This window comes from Peromyscus californicus, unplaced genomic scaffold, assembly GCF_007827085.1.
Source record: "Peromyscus californicus insignis strain IS unplaced genomic scaffold, ASM782708v3 Scaffold_6__1_contigs__length_162567912, whole genome shotgun sequence".
NCBI classification, from domain to species: Eukaryota; Metazoa; Chordata; class Mammalia; order Rodentia; family Cricetidae; genus Peromyscus; species Peromyscus californicus.
This window is the reverse complement of record NW_026294584.1, coordinates 123,771,759-123,785,753: the sequence shown is the minus strand read 5'-3', so window position 1 is coordinate 123,785,753 and position 13,995 is coordinate 123,771,759.

The following is a 13,995-nucleotide window of genomic DNA, read 5'->3' as shown; positions in this document are numbered from 1 at the left end:
ATATAGCTTTATATGGTTAGTGGCTGACATATTGAATATTACAGCTCTATACCTGCTACTCAAATGTTATAGATCTTTGTGTATAAAACTTTTCTGGGCTTTAGTTTCCTCACCAGAAACTGACTAGTAGAGTTGTTGAAGACATGAAATAAAGGGAACTGTGGAAAGTCTTCAGCATAGGGTTGAATGGGGATACTGATTATTCTTCAAAATCTTTTCAGTCATTGCTTTACTACATTTGCACTGTTAGTTTTCTTTTTCAGACTCTCGCCATGCTTGCATTATCAAAAGACTACCTTAATGCATCCTGATGTACTGAGTACCACTGCCTGTCCTCCCAGCAAATGATAACCAACAAAAATGTCCACAACACTCTTGTCATATCACCCCTTATAGATCTTTGTTGATCTTCAATGGAATATGCTTTTTTTTTGTTGTCATGGCTCTTTGCAATCTGACCCCAAGCTCATGTTTCATGCTATCCTGTATAGCTCACCATAAACAATCCACAATCCAGAGGGAGTAACAAGCCCTTCACCAGATCAACCATGAATATTTGTATTGCATCATTAATTGCTGACAATATTACCATGTAAAGTATTCATCTCTTGTTCCCATACTTCATCAAGTTCATCCCTTGATGAAGTTATAATCCCCAGGTAATTTAGTTAAGAAGCCATCCTCTGAACTACTTATGTCAACAGGAGATACCCAATGCTCACAGATAATTAGTACATAATTCTATGCATCCTGATTGCCCCTCCGCCCCCCCAAAAATACAAGTTTCTGGAAGATGAAGAACTAAGCTTTGGTGGCTCCTCAATACTGTCTAACATGCCATGTACATTAATTAAGGTCTTATTTTATATCTAATATGAAAATAAGCACAGGGCTGAACAGATAAATTAGTGTTTAAAAACACTTGCTATTTTTCTAGAGGACCACAGTCTGGTTGCCAGCAGTCACATCTGGCAGCTCACTACAGCTCCAGGGGATCCAATGCCCTCTTCTGGCCTCCACAGACACCTGTACACATGTGGCACACACATAAGCACATACATAAATAACAATGAATCTTTAAAAACAATAACGTTTGGAACAAAAACTCTGTTTAAATTGGTGTCTAGGATCTCTGTAAATCTGGATTCAAGCCACTAAGGCATTTGAAACTCTTACCTCAAAATGACTCTACAATAAACACATTAAAATTTACATCAGGACAAATACTTATTAATTATATGTTTTAAATGCTCAATAACTTCTTGTATTTCCTAACTTAAAACACTTTCCTGGGGATGTTTCTATCTGGGCTTTCTATAACCCCTTGCAGCATGCAATTTGTTTATAGGCTAAAGCACAACTATGTCCCCCCATGAACCCCACCTTCCCTTGCCTCTTTGACTTTCCCCATACCTAGCAACTCTGCCCCTGACACCCCAACACCCTCACAGTTGTCACAGCTTTGGAGAACATTTTCAAACAATACTCCCAACCATCTGATCTCCCTGCCTTCACAGTCTCCATTATACCCACGCCAGAGATTTTCTCCCTATCCAATGGGATGACCCTTCTCCACTGAGAGATAGTTGGGGAAAGTGAATGATGGAGGTAATCAAAGAGAAAATATATTGACGGCTCACTTGGGCCCAGGTTTTAGGAGTAGCTTCTGGCACAGAAGAGAAGTCTTTGATCTCAGAGAAAGCTTTCTGCGAAAGAGCATGTCAGATAGGTTTTTGTAATTTGGACTCTCTTTCCAGACATTAGCTAATAGTGTGGTACTATCACTTTGGAGTACATTAGTATCACTGAGGGTGCCGAATGCAATGCTGATTCCTGGGTATCACTGCCAAGAAATCTAAGTCAACACATCCAAATCTGATCAGAAATGTGCATTTTAATCACCACACCAATGGCAACTTTTTCTCCTTCCTTTTTAAGCCAATGTATTGCTCTCCTTCTGTAGATCAAGAACACAGGAATACCTTCAGCAAAAGACTGAAATCTCCAGGAGACACAAAATCTTCCCAATGAGGATAATTACATAGAGAATCAGAGGCAAAACAAAGTAACCAGCACATAAGGCCAAAATAAAAAGGCTCACAGTCTTCAAAGGTCAAGCAAGTCGTGAATCTCAACATAACTGCTACCAAAAAATCACATGAGCAAATGGAAAGAAAATGAATTGCCATTATAAAACTTAATGTGCATAAAATATTGCATTTAATTATAAATTGCCAATTTTTAGGCCAGAAATAGCATATTTTTAACGTAAACTGTCTAGGCTGAGGAAGATCAAATAAAATGGCCCTAGACTCTTCTGATCAGATAATTTCCTGAAATCAAAGAAAGTTAATGTTAAAGGACCTGGCAGCCAATGATAGACCTGAAATGAAAAAGAGCATAGCACCCCCCTCCCTCTACTACTCTTAAGTGTGGGCCACCCAGAATGACTAACTCCCAAAGAGTGATGAATGGAAGGCGGGGCAGAGCCAAGCATTCTTAGACTGCAGAAACTTATGAACACTTCCTCAACCAGTTAATTGAAATAGCAGTGGCATGTCATGTTGGTGGTGTATACCTTAATATGATATAACACTTTGCCTCTACGAACTTGCTCTCCCCAAACCCAAGGCCCAAGAGCAATTGTGAGAAATACATCAGCCAAATTTCAACTGAAGTCTATCCTATAAAATTACCCAACAAGTAAAGTCTAAGAAACTGTCACATCATTGAGGCATAATAATGAAATGTAATGTAGTATCTTGGATGAGACCCAGAAACAGAAAAAAAGAAATGGGTTAAAAACAAAAGAAATTGGAAAAACTATTAACTTTTGCTAATATTTCATACATTCATTTATTGAATGTGACAAATTTATCAAAATACAAATTTGGAACAACGGAAACTGGTGTGGGGCATATATCAATTTTTGGTACTATCTTTGTAAATTTTTTCTGTAAATCTAAAATTAACTTCATTTTTCAAAAAGTTAAAAGGACAAAATAGTGCCTAGGTTCCACATGAAAACGTGCAGGAGGATCTAATTTGGAAGAGGTTTCCTTTCCCTTTGCTGTTCACAAACTGCAGTTCTAATTTTATCAGGAAGGTGCAAAATGCAGATTTTGAAATTATCCCCACATAAATAATTCAGCCTGTGATTAGTGCCAAAAGAGAATAAATTAAGAGAATAAATTAAACACAGTCTAGATTACCACGTCAGCCTGAGCTAAATTTTGTATAAGAAACAACACTAAGGATAAAGAAAATAGCACGTGATGGGATCCTAGAAAACCAGAATTACTTAGCCAAAAGTAAGAGTAGCAAAGGATTTATTTCATCTTATATTTCCAGGTCACAGTCCATCACTGAGGGGAGTTGGGGTAAGAACTCATAGCCAGTCCCTGAATGTAGGAATCATGTATGAACACTGGTCTCTGGATTATTTGCAAGCTCATGTTTAGCTAGCTTTCTTATATAGCCCAGGACCACCTGCTGAGTAATGGTGACATCCATAGTTGGCTGGGTTCTCTTGCATCAAATAGTAATCAAGACAATCCCTGACAGACATGCCCACAGTTCCTCAATCAAGATTTTCCTCCCACATAGAAATCCTTTCCCACACCTCAATTGGGTAGGGTACTACCTATGTGTTCCCTCTAATAGTTTCAGTGTTTCAGGTTTCAAGTTTAGATCTCTAACCCACTTGTAGTTAGTTTTTGTGTAAGATGATAGATACAGGTCTAATTTCATACTTCTGCAAGTGAGCATCCAATTTTCCCAGCACCATTTAGTAAAGAGGTTTCCTTTCCTCCAGCTTATGGGTTTTTGGCATCTTTCTCAAATATTAAATGGCTGAAGTTACATGTATTCATGTTTATGTCTTTAATTTTGTTCTATTGGTCTACATGATGTCTATTTTTGTGCCAGTACCATATTGCTTCTATTACTATGGCTCTCTAAATTATTCTGAGGTTTGGAATCATAATCCCTTCATGATTGTTCTTTTTACTCAGGATTATTTTGACTATCCAGGATCTTTTGTGGTTCCATATGAATTTTATGATAGTTCTTTTTCTCTATTTCCATGAAGAATTAGGTGGGGATTTTAATTGGGATTACATTGAATCTGTAAATGGTTTTTAAGAAAATGGTCATTTTTCACACTATTAATATTGCCAGTCTATGAGCATGGGGTGTCTTTACATTTTTCAGTGTCTTTCCCTATCTTTTTCTTCAGAACTATAAAGAACTTCATTATAAAGTTCCTTTACCTCTTTGGTTAGGCTTACTCCCAGATATTTCCTTTTCTTTGGAACTAAGATGAAGAGGAGTGTGTCCGTGATCTCTTTCTCTATATGTTTGTTATTGTTGTATAAAAAAGCTATTGATTTGTGCAACTTGATCCTGTATCCTGCCACATTGCTGAATTGGTTCATTGTTTCTAGAAGTTTTCTGGTGAAATTTTTAGGATCTCTAATGTAAAATAGCATGTCATCTACAACTAGGGATAGTTTGGCTTCTTTCTCTATTTTTTCCCTTTAATTTGCTTCTCTTGCCGTATTGCTCCAACTCCAAGCACAATACTGAAAAGGAGTGGGCATAGGGACAGTCCTGTCTTGTTCCCAACTTCAGTGGAATTGCTTCAACTTTTTCTCCATTTAAGATGATGTTGGCTGTGGGGTTTCTCATATATAGCTTTTATTATGTTGAAGTATGTTCCTTCTATTCCTATATTCTCTACGATTTTCATTACGAAGGCATGCTGGATTTTATCAAAGGCTTTTCCTGCACCTACTGAAATGATAACATGACTTTTGTCTTTGGGTCTATTTATATGGTCTATTACATTTATTAGCTTGCATGTGTTGAACCATCCCTGCATTTCAGGGATAAAGTCAACTTGGTCATCATGAAAAACCTTTTTGATATATGTCTGTTTGCAAGTATCTTACTGAGTATTTTTGAGTATTTGTTCATCAGGGATATTGGCTTGTAGTTTTCTTTCCTTGTTCCTTTATCTGGTTTTGGTATGGAGTGATACTGGCTTCATAGGAGTTTGGGAGTGTGTCTTCTGCTTTTTTCTTTTGACTAGAGTAAGGATTGGCTGTAGGTCTTTGAAATCTGAAAGAATTCTCCTGAGAATCCATCTCACCCTGGATTTTTTTTTTTCAGTTAGAAGACTTTTATTACTATTTCAACCTCCTCATTAGTTATGGATCTATTTAAGGCTGTCAACTTCCTGCTTTGGTGGTTTTGCTGAATCTAGAAATTCAACCATTTCTTTTAAGTTTTCCAAATTAATGGAGTAGAGATTTTTAAAGTATTCCTTTAAAATATTCTGGATTTCTTTGCTGTCTGTTGTAATGTTTCCATTTGTTTCTGGTTCTGTTAATTTAACCTCTCTTTGTTTCTTTTGGGTAGTTGGGCCAAGGGTCTGTCAATCTTGTTTGTTTATTTTCTCAAGGAACCAGCTCTTAGATTCATTTATCCTTTGTATTGTTTCTGAGTTTCTATTTCAATAATTTCTTCTCCGATTTTTTTCTTGCCAATGATTGTTTGTATTTGGTTTCTTCTTGTTTTTTCAAATTTTTCAGTTCTATCAGTAAGTCACTTATTTGTCTCTCTCTCTCTCTCTCTCTCTCTCTCTCTCTCTCTCTCTCTCTCTCTCTCTCTCTTAATGTCAGTAGTTAGAGCTATCAATTTTCCTCATGGAACTGCTTTCAATGTGTCCCAAAGGATTGTTGTGCTATGTTTTAAACTTCATTGAATTCTAAGAAATTTTGTATTTCTTTTTTGGTTTCTTCTTTGACCTTTCATCATTCAGCAAGAAGTTGTTTAATCTCCATGAGTTTATGTATTTACTAGAGATTTGTTTGCTGTCAATTTTTTATTGCACTGTTGTCAGATAGGATATACAGAGTAATTTCAATCTTCCTGAATTTATAAAGATTTGTTTTGTGTCCCAGGATTGACTATATTTTAGAGAAGCTTCCCTCTGCTGTGAGTAGAATTCATATTCTTTGGTGTTTGGATGGGATGCTCTGTAGATATCTGCTAAGTCCATTTGATTTATGATTTCATTTAACTCTGATGTTTCTCTGTTTATTTCTTGTCTAGATGACCTGTCTATTAGAAAAACTGGGCTATTGAAATCACCCATTGTTAATGGTCTGTTGCTAATCTGTCACTTTAAATCTGGTAGTATATTTTTTATAAAATTGGGTACACCAGAGTTTGGTGTGTATAGATTTAGGATACTAATGACTTTTCCATGAACTGTTCCATTGATTAGAATGAAGTGTCCCTCATTATCTATTATAAGTTTTAGTTTTAAGTCTATTTTGTCAGATACTAGGATAATGATACCTGTTTGCTTCCTCATCCTATTGGATAGGAGTATTTTTGTCCATCCTTTTACTCTAAGGCAGTGCCTGTCTTTAAAGTTAAGACATGTTAGCTTCAAACACATTTTGTTTCTTGATCTATTCAGTCACTGTGTGTCTTTTACTAGAGATGTGAAGCCATTGATATTTAAAGTTATGGATGAAATGTATGTGTGTGTCAGTGTGTGTGTGTGAGAGAGAGAGAGAGTGTGTGTGTGTTAATTGTGGTCACTGTGCCATTGATTTTTGGTATTGTTTGTGCTCTCAATGGTACTTTGTGTTTTAATAATTATAACTTTACATTTTTCCCATGGTCTCTTGGTTATATCATTCCTCTCTTCAGCCCAAAATATTGCTTCCTATTTATTCTTTAGATTTGGTTTGCTGGATGTAAAAAGGTTTAGGTTGTTTATATTGTGGGAAGTTTTTCTTCCTCCTTCAACTATGGCAGATAGTTTTGCTGGGTATATTAATCTACGATGACTGTCACTGTCTTTTAGGACTTGCAATGCACTATTCTAGGCTCTTCGGGCTTTCAAAGTTTCCATTGAGAAATCAGCCCTTATTCTGATGTATATTTTTCTCTTACATCTTTCTATGTACTTTCTTTTTTCTGTATACTTAGTGTTTTAACTGTTATCTGCCATGGGGTGTAGATGTATTTCTAAATGGTCTTATTAAATAAAAAACATGGAGCCAGATACAGGGATGAAAGCCTGAGAGAGATCAGGGAAATAAAGAAAGCCACAGCTAATCTTACCTCACCAACTGCAGCTTCCAAATGCAAGTTACTTCCTGTCTACCCACACCTATATACCTTACTGTTCTGCCATCTGATTTGCTCTCTCTGTCCAGCTACATCACTTCCTCTTCCTACCCAGCTCTGTCACTTCCTGTCTGTCTGTACAGACCTCAAGTCCTCCACAGTTAACTAGTGTTGTAATTTAAGGCATATGCCACCATACCTGGCTCTGTTTCCAGTGTGGCCTTGAACTCACAGAGATCCAAACAAATTCCTGCCTGCCAAGTGACAGGATTAAAGGTGTGTGCTACTGTTGCCTGACTTCTTTGTTTACTTGTAATGGCTGTTCCTATTCATCTGATCTCCAGGCAAGCTTCATTTATTAAAGCACAAATAAAATATCACCACATTTCAGCACAATTAAAATATCACCACCATGGGGATTTTCTATCTTTGGTCTTGTCTATTTGTTGTTCTGCATGCTTCTTGTATCTGTATGGTTTGGAAAGTTTTCTTCTATCAGCTTGTTGAAGATCTAGTCTGTGTCATTGACTTGGTATTAATTTCTCTCATCTTGCTTATAATTCAATGGTTTGGTCTTTGCATAGTGTCCCACATTTCCTATATGTCCTTCTCCTGTTTTATTTTTTTTTATTTTTCATATTCCTTGTTTATTTGGTCTAGAGCTTCTATTTTGATATTCTATCTTCTGCTTGACTCATTCTACTTGTAAGGCTTCCCTTTGAGTTTTCTAGTTGAGTTATTGGATTTTTCAACTCAATTTTCACTTCAGTTTGGGTCCTTTTCAATGTTTCTACCTCTATTGAGCTCTGTTTTCAAATCTTGGAACTGTTTTCATCATTTCTATCAGTTTTATGCTTGTGTTTGCTTGGGCACTCAGGCATTTATTCCCTTTAAGTTCTTTCTCTTTAATTCTATAATTTTATTGTGCTGTTCTTTGTGTCTTCTTTAAACTACTCGAGTTATTTAATAAGTGTTATGATTAAATTCTGTGTCCTCGGGCTCATCTAGGTAATTCTCATCGGTAAACATTTCTACAGGACTACAGGCTTTAAAGGGGAGATACTGGTTTGCTGTTTCATATTGTTTATTTTTTTGTGATGTAATCTGGACATGTGGGCTTCTTTTGTTAGTTTTGTGTATGATATGGACAAAAAAGGTTGGGGCAGAAGATAAGATGTTGGGAAAGACTGTTGTCCCTAGAGGCTGGAAATGGCTTAGGTAAAATAAAATCAAGTAGATACAGGGGACTTGGCTAGTGTGCAAGACATGTATTCTGGTTCAAGCTGGAGTGTGGGATATATCTTGGGAATAGGGAGGGTGTCTGGAGGGAAGGCTCAGGCATGGTTATATGGCTAGACTGTGAAGAAGAATGTTTTGGATCTGGCTGGGTGGAAAGTTTCATTAGTTATTTCTTATATACATTCACCCTATAATAGAGTTATTTTTGTATGTAAATAACACTGAAATAAACACATTAACAGACTTCAAAGATGACTCACCTCCAATTTAACTTTCTAAAATCACACAAGGAGGAGACACAAATTTTCCAGCTTCTAGCTCTAGAAGCATGACTTGCTCTTTCCTTGACTCATCACCTAGAAATGAAGCAGTGGAGAAGAACTGGCTACTCAGGAAGGTTATAAAACATTCTAAATTCAGAATAGACAGAATCACAGCTTCCTGTGCTCATCACGAATCTCTGTTGCTCCTTCTTTATACTTAAATGCTCCCCTTACAACTTGGGAGGAATAATATGAAGACACATCTTCCTTTGCTAATTCATGCCACTAAGGGTCATAGAAGTTTTTCAAGATGAGACCTGGCACAGGGAGTTACACTTTGATCTTAACTGTCCCAGAAAAGCCAAGTGTTCAAGGCTTGGTTCTCAGTGTGGCATTATTGGAAGATGGTGGAAAGTTCCAGAGAAGAGGCCTTGAGCAAGTTCTTCTGAAGGTGATTACGAGACTCCATTCTCTTCTTTCTTTCCCTTTCTCTCTCGCTTCCTGACAAGCAGATAAGTTGCTTTTGTCTACCACATACTCCCACTATGTACCCCTTCACCACAGGCCAAAAAGCAAGACCTTTCTCTTAATAAGCTGATTGTGTTAAGTATTTGTGAGAGTAGTGGAAAGCTGCCCAACACAGAGCAAAGCATGAAAGCATTTCTTGGGCTTCCACTTTAGTGTATTGTTTCCAAAAAGCCAGTCACCCAGCTCAGGCAAGCTGTATTTCAGTTAACTTCCTCCCTAATTTCAGGTCATCCTACTGTGTGGATTCCAAGATAGCAAAGGATGTCAGGCCTGGGAGAAATGCTGGTATTTTATTCAAGAAATAAAAACCACAGAAAGGCAGGCATTTGAACTGGTCTAAATCATGGATTTACCCACTGAATCATGAAAGGCCACTTTAATGAGTTCAACAGGTATTATATATCTCTTATATACTAGTGAGTGGTTTATATCCATACACTAAAATAATCTGAACATAATTTAGTTTTCTGTTAAAAGGCAAGAAAAAATATGAGTTAAGCCTGGGGCAGAAGGTCCTCTGCCTTCATGTTGTGGCTCTGGCTATATTTTCAACAGTATTGCTAAGCTCCTGGTAAATGAAAAATAGAAGTCAGGATTGTGGATATAAAACATGTAACTAGGATATAATGTTAGACTAGGAAGATGGGCAGGAAATGAGATCAGGGTGCTGGCATCTGAGTGAGAACAGCCATGTTGAAAATGCAAAGAATAGGGAATTCAGACCTGAAAAGGGCAAAGAGATAAGGCTACCTCTCTTCCCAACTTTCAATGAGTGAAATGACTGAGGATTCCAAACCTTCCCTTGACCGGGTAGATAACTCAGGTACAAAATCTTTCACTGAGACTTAGGGACTGCGACACTCACTTTCCAAGACTTGGGGGCTAAAATCTGTCCCTGTATTAAGTTTGCCATATAAATCAAATAGCTGTCCTCTTTACTTACTTTCTCTGGGTAAGTCAAAATTCTAAGCCAGGATTTCATACTCTCCTGCATAATACCTACCAAAGGCCATGTGTCACCATGCTTGTGTAACTCTAGAAATGTGTGTGCACATGTGTAGCTAGAGTTTTCCTGCCTGGCCCACAGTCAGGACAAATCTCTCTCACCTGCCAGTCCCACAGCCACTCAGACCCAACCAAGTAAACACAGAGACTTATATTGCTTACAAACTGTATGGCCATGGCAGGCTTCTTGCTAAGTGTTCTTACAGCTTAAATTAATCCATTTCTATAAATCTATACCTTGCCACGTGGCTCGTGGCTTACCAGCATCTTCACATGCTGTTTCTCATCGTGGCGGCTGGCAGTGTCTCTCTCTCAGCCTTCCACTTCCCAGCTTTATTCTCCTCCTTGTCCCACCTATACTTCCTCCTGCCTGACTACTGGCCAATCAGTGTTTTATTTACCAACCAATCAGAGCAACACATTTGCCATACTGAACATCCCACAGTACATGTATGCATGTGTACATTTGTCCAAAGATATTAAACAGATTAGCAATTATTGGCCCCCTGCTTTATTGTTTGCCTATTCTTCCTAGGCAATGGTAAAAAGGAATGAGAAAATACTAAGGATTTCCTTCCACCCTTCCCAGTCACCAGGAGAATGACCTTTTTTTTATTGTTCTTTTGCTTTTTACTCCCTGTTTCTTTAATTAATAGTAACACCACCAATAAGTAGAACAGAAAGGCACAGACATCAATGCTATTTACCACCTTGAGTGGAGTCAGCAGGTTGAGGAAAAAGACAATGACATCCAGGGAACTCCAACAGCAGCCTCTGTAGAGTTCTGCTGTTTATAACCCAAAAGATCTCCTACGACAATCCATTTGGGTTTTGCAGTTCATATTCAAGACCTTTGTCACAGAGTAGAGCTAATTAAACCAGGCTTGACTCCATTTTTTTATTATAATTTCCTCATTTGGGCATCATCTTTCAAATTATAATACCATTTTCATGAAGAAGGCCTCCCACTGATAGGCCAGCTAACAGTAGCAGGAGCTAGTATAGCCTTGATGAAAGTTTTTTTCTCACTCAGCATATCCCTTTAATGTCTCTCCCTTACTGCATTCTTGAGGTTGGTTCCACCCCTGTGGCTTTCCCTTCTTGTCATGTCTTCTCTACATCTGTTCTGTGTGGCTAACAAACATATTGGCTCTAGAATTTGTTGATTCTATTTCTTCTGATTTTTTATTCCTACCACCTCACTTCCTTCCCTCTCACACAATTATTTCCATTCTAAGAAATAATTTCCATTAAATCAAACCAGTATCTTGGTACACTATTAGAATTCTTCCATGTATCAAGCCTTTCCTTTGTGTATGTCAAAATGCTAAGTAATTTACATGTTTTCATTCTAATTAATCCTCATAACAATCATAGAGACCATTAACATCTCCATGTGGGAAAAAAGAAAACCAGAGCTCAGAAAGGCCCCTTTCCAGGCCAAGATGTCAAGAGACGGGAGCCTTGATATACATCCATATATGGAAATTAGCATGGAGGCTCCTCAGAAATCTAAATTAGCAGCAGTACCACTTCTGAATATATATAAAAATAATCAGAAATGGTATCAGAAAGCCGACTGGATGGTTCAGCAGACAAAAGTCCCTGCCACCAAACCTAATGACCTGAGTTCAATCCCTGGGACCTACATAGTAGAAGAAGAGAACAGTTGTCTTTTGACCCCTCATGCATGCCATGGTATACATGTGTACATGTTCACACATGCACACACAAACAAAAAGGTAAATAAAGATAAAAATTCAAAATAAAGGGAAATATTTTAAAGAACTACTTGGCTCCCATGTCCACTATTACATTATTCAAAATAGTAATATTAGATATTTTGTTATAAACAATCTACATATCCAGTGTATAGATGGATCAAAAAGTCTCACACAAATACATTCCCAACCTCGTCTCTCTCTCTCAGATTTTTAAAAGGAGGAAATCTAGTGGTTTGCAATAACATGGTAGGTACAGTGAGAAGATATTATGCTAAGTGAAATAAGCCTGGCACAGAAAGGCAAATACTTTATAATCTTACTTGTGTGGAATCTAAAATGTCAAATACACAGAAGTAGGAAATAGAACATGGCTGCCAGACATTAGGAGAATATAGAAATTGAATTAATCATGGTCAAATATATATAAACTTTCAGTTAAGCAAGGTTTGTTAAGGAGATAGTGTTCATAACTAGGATCATCTTAAATACTAATTTGATAAGAGAATTAATCTTAGCAAATTCCTTACCACACTGAAAATATTATAATAATAAATTTTGGGAGATGATGCATATGCTAATAAACTTGCTGGCAATGGTTTCACAGCTGTCCCTCTAAACTCATGAAGTCATAACTATTAGATATGCACAGTTCTTCATAAACCAACCAAACTCAACAAAGGTAGAGGGAGAAGAGAGAAAGAAAGATCACTTTCCAACTTTGGCCTGAATATAAGTCCAGAGTTCTTAACCATCTCTCTGTTCTAATATGTCATAGTCCTTCACTTGCTATTAATTCTTATGGTCTGTGTTCCCTTCCCCAGAACCTCTTCTAAAATACAAAGATGTTCACAGGAGAAATGGGCTTAGTGTAAATCAATAGTTCAGGTGTTTCCTCAGAGCAGAACTGCAAAAAAAGGGACAAGCATAGTGTTATGGTTTGAACATGAATTGTCCACCATAGGCTCATTCATATATTTGAATACTTGGTGGTGCTGTTTCAGAAGACTGTGAAACCTTTAGGGAATGGAACCTCGCTGGAGAAAGTGGGTCACTGGAGACAAGCATTGAGGTTTTATAGCCAGGACCCACCTCCTATTGGTTCTCTGCTTCCTGCTCTACTAAGATGTGGTGGAGTAGGAGTTTCAGGTGTATGATCTTTTAACCATGGAGCCAACTTCTATCAAGATACCTTCATGACCTTATGCACTGCATACATTGAAACTGTGAGCTGAAATAAACCTTCCTCCCTGAAGTTGCTTCTTATTTGATCGGAGACACAAGAAAACACATAACCCTGTGGAGAAGAGCCAAAGCCCTAAAATAAAGAAAACTTTCCAAAGAAGAAACAAGACAAATGCTTCCTCTGTCATGTCAGCCTTGGTCAGTCCCATTTCTAGCATAAAATGATGTTGTCATACTATATAAAGGAACATTTTACTTATTGAAAGAAAATTCATCATTAATTCCAGGCATGGGTACCTACCTAATCCCATTCTAATAAGCCACAAAAAGCTGAAATGTTTACACAAAATACTATAGTTGATCAGTTCCAAGTGGCCAACAGAAAGTTGTATCGCTAATAAGCATTTTTAATTATATTTACTTTTATTTATGTGTGTTTGCCCTTGTCTGAAGTGCACACTATCCATGCGATGTCCACAGAGGCCAGAAGTGGGTGTCATATGTCCTGGCAAGTCACCAGATATGCATGCTCAGATCTGAACTCAGGTCATCTAGAAGGGTAGCACATGCCCTTAGCCACTGAAGCGGCTCTCCAGAACCTCTAATAAACATATTTTAAAGGAAGAAGCAGCCAAGACTTTCAGTTGGATCGAGAGTGGGCTGCTTTTCTCCTCACTGAAATTACACATCATTTTTTATTCAGAAAACTTCTGTAACTGCTGTAACTGCCAAAGACTTTAACAATAAGATTATTTGCCTTTCAGAACTGACAAATATAGCTACATGAAAAATCCCATCCATTAGGGCTGAGTGCTGCTAATTCAACCCAAATCTTTTAGAAAATACATGCAGTGTTTTGCTTCATGAGTTTAAAAAGAGGGAGAAAACATTCCTAAGTCTTTCCC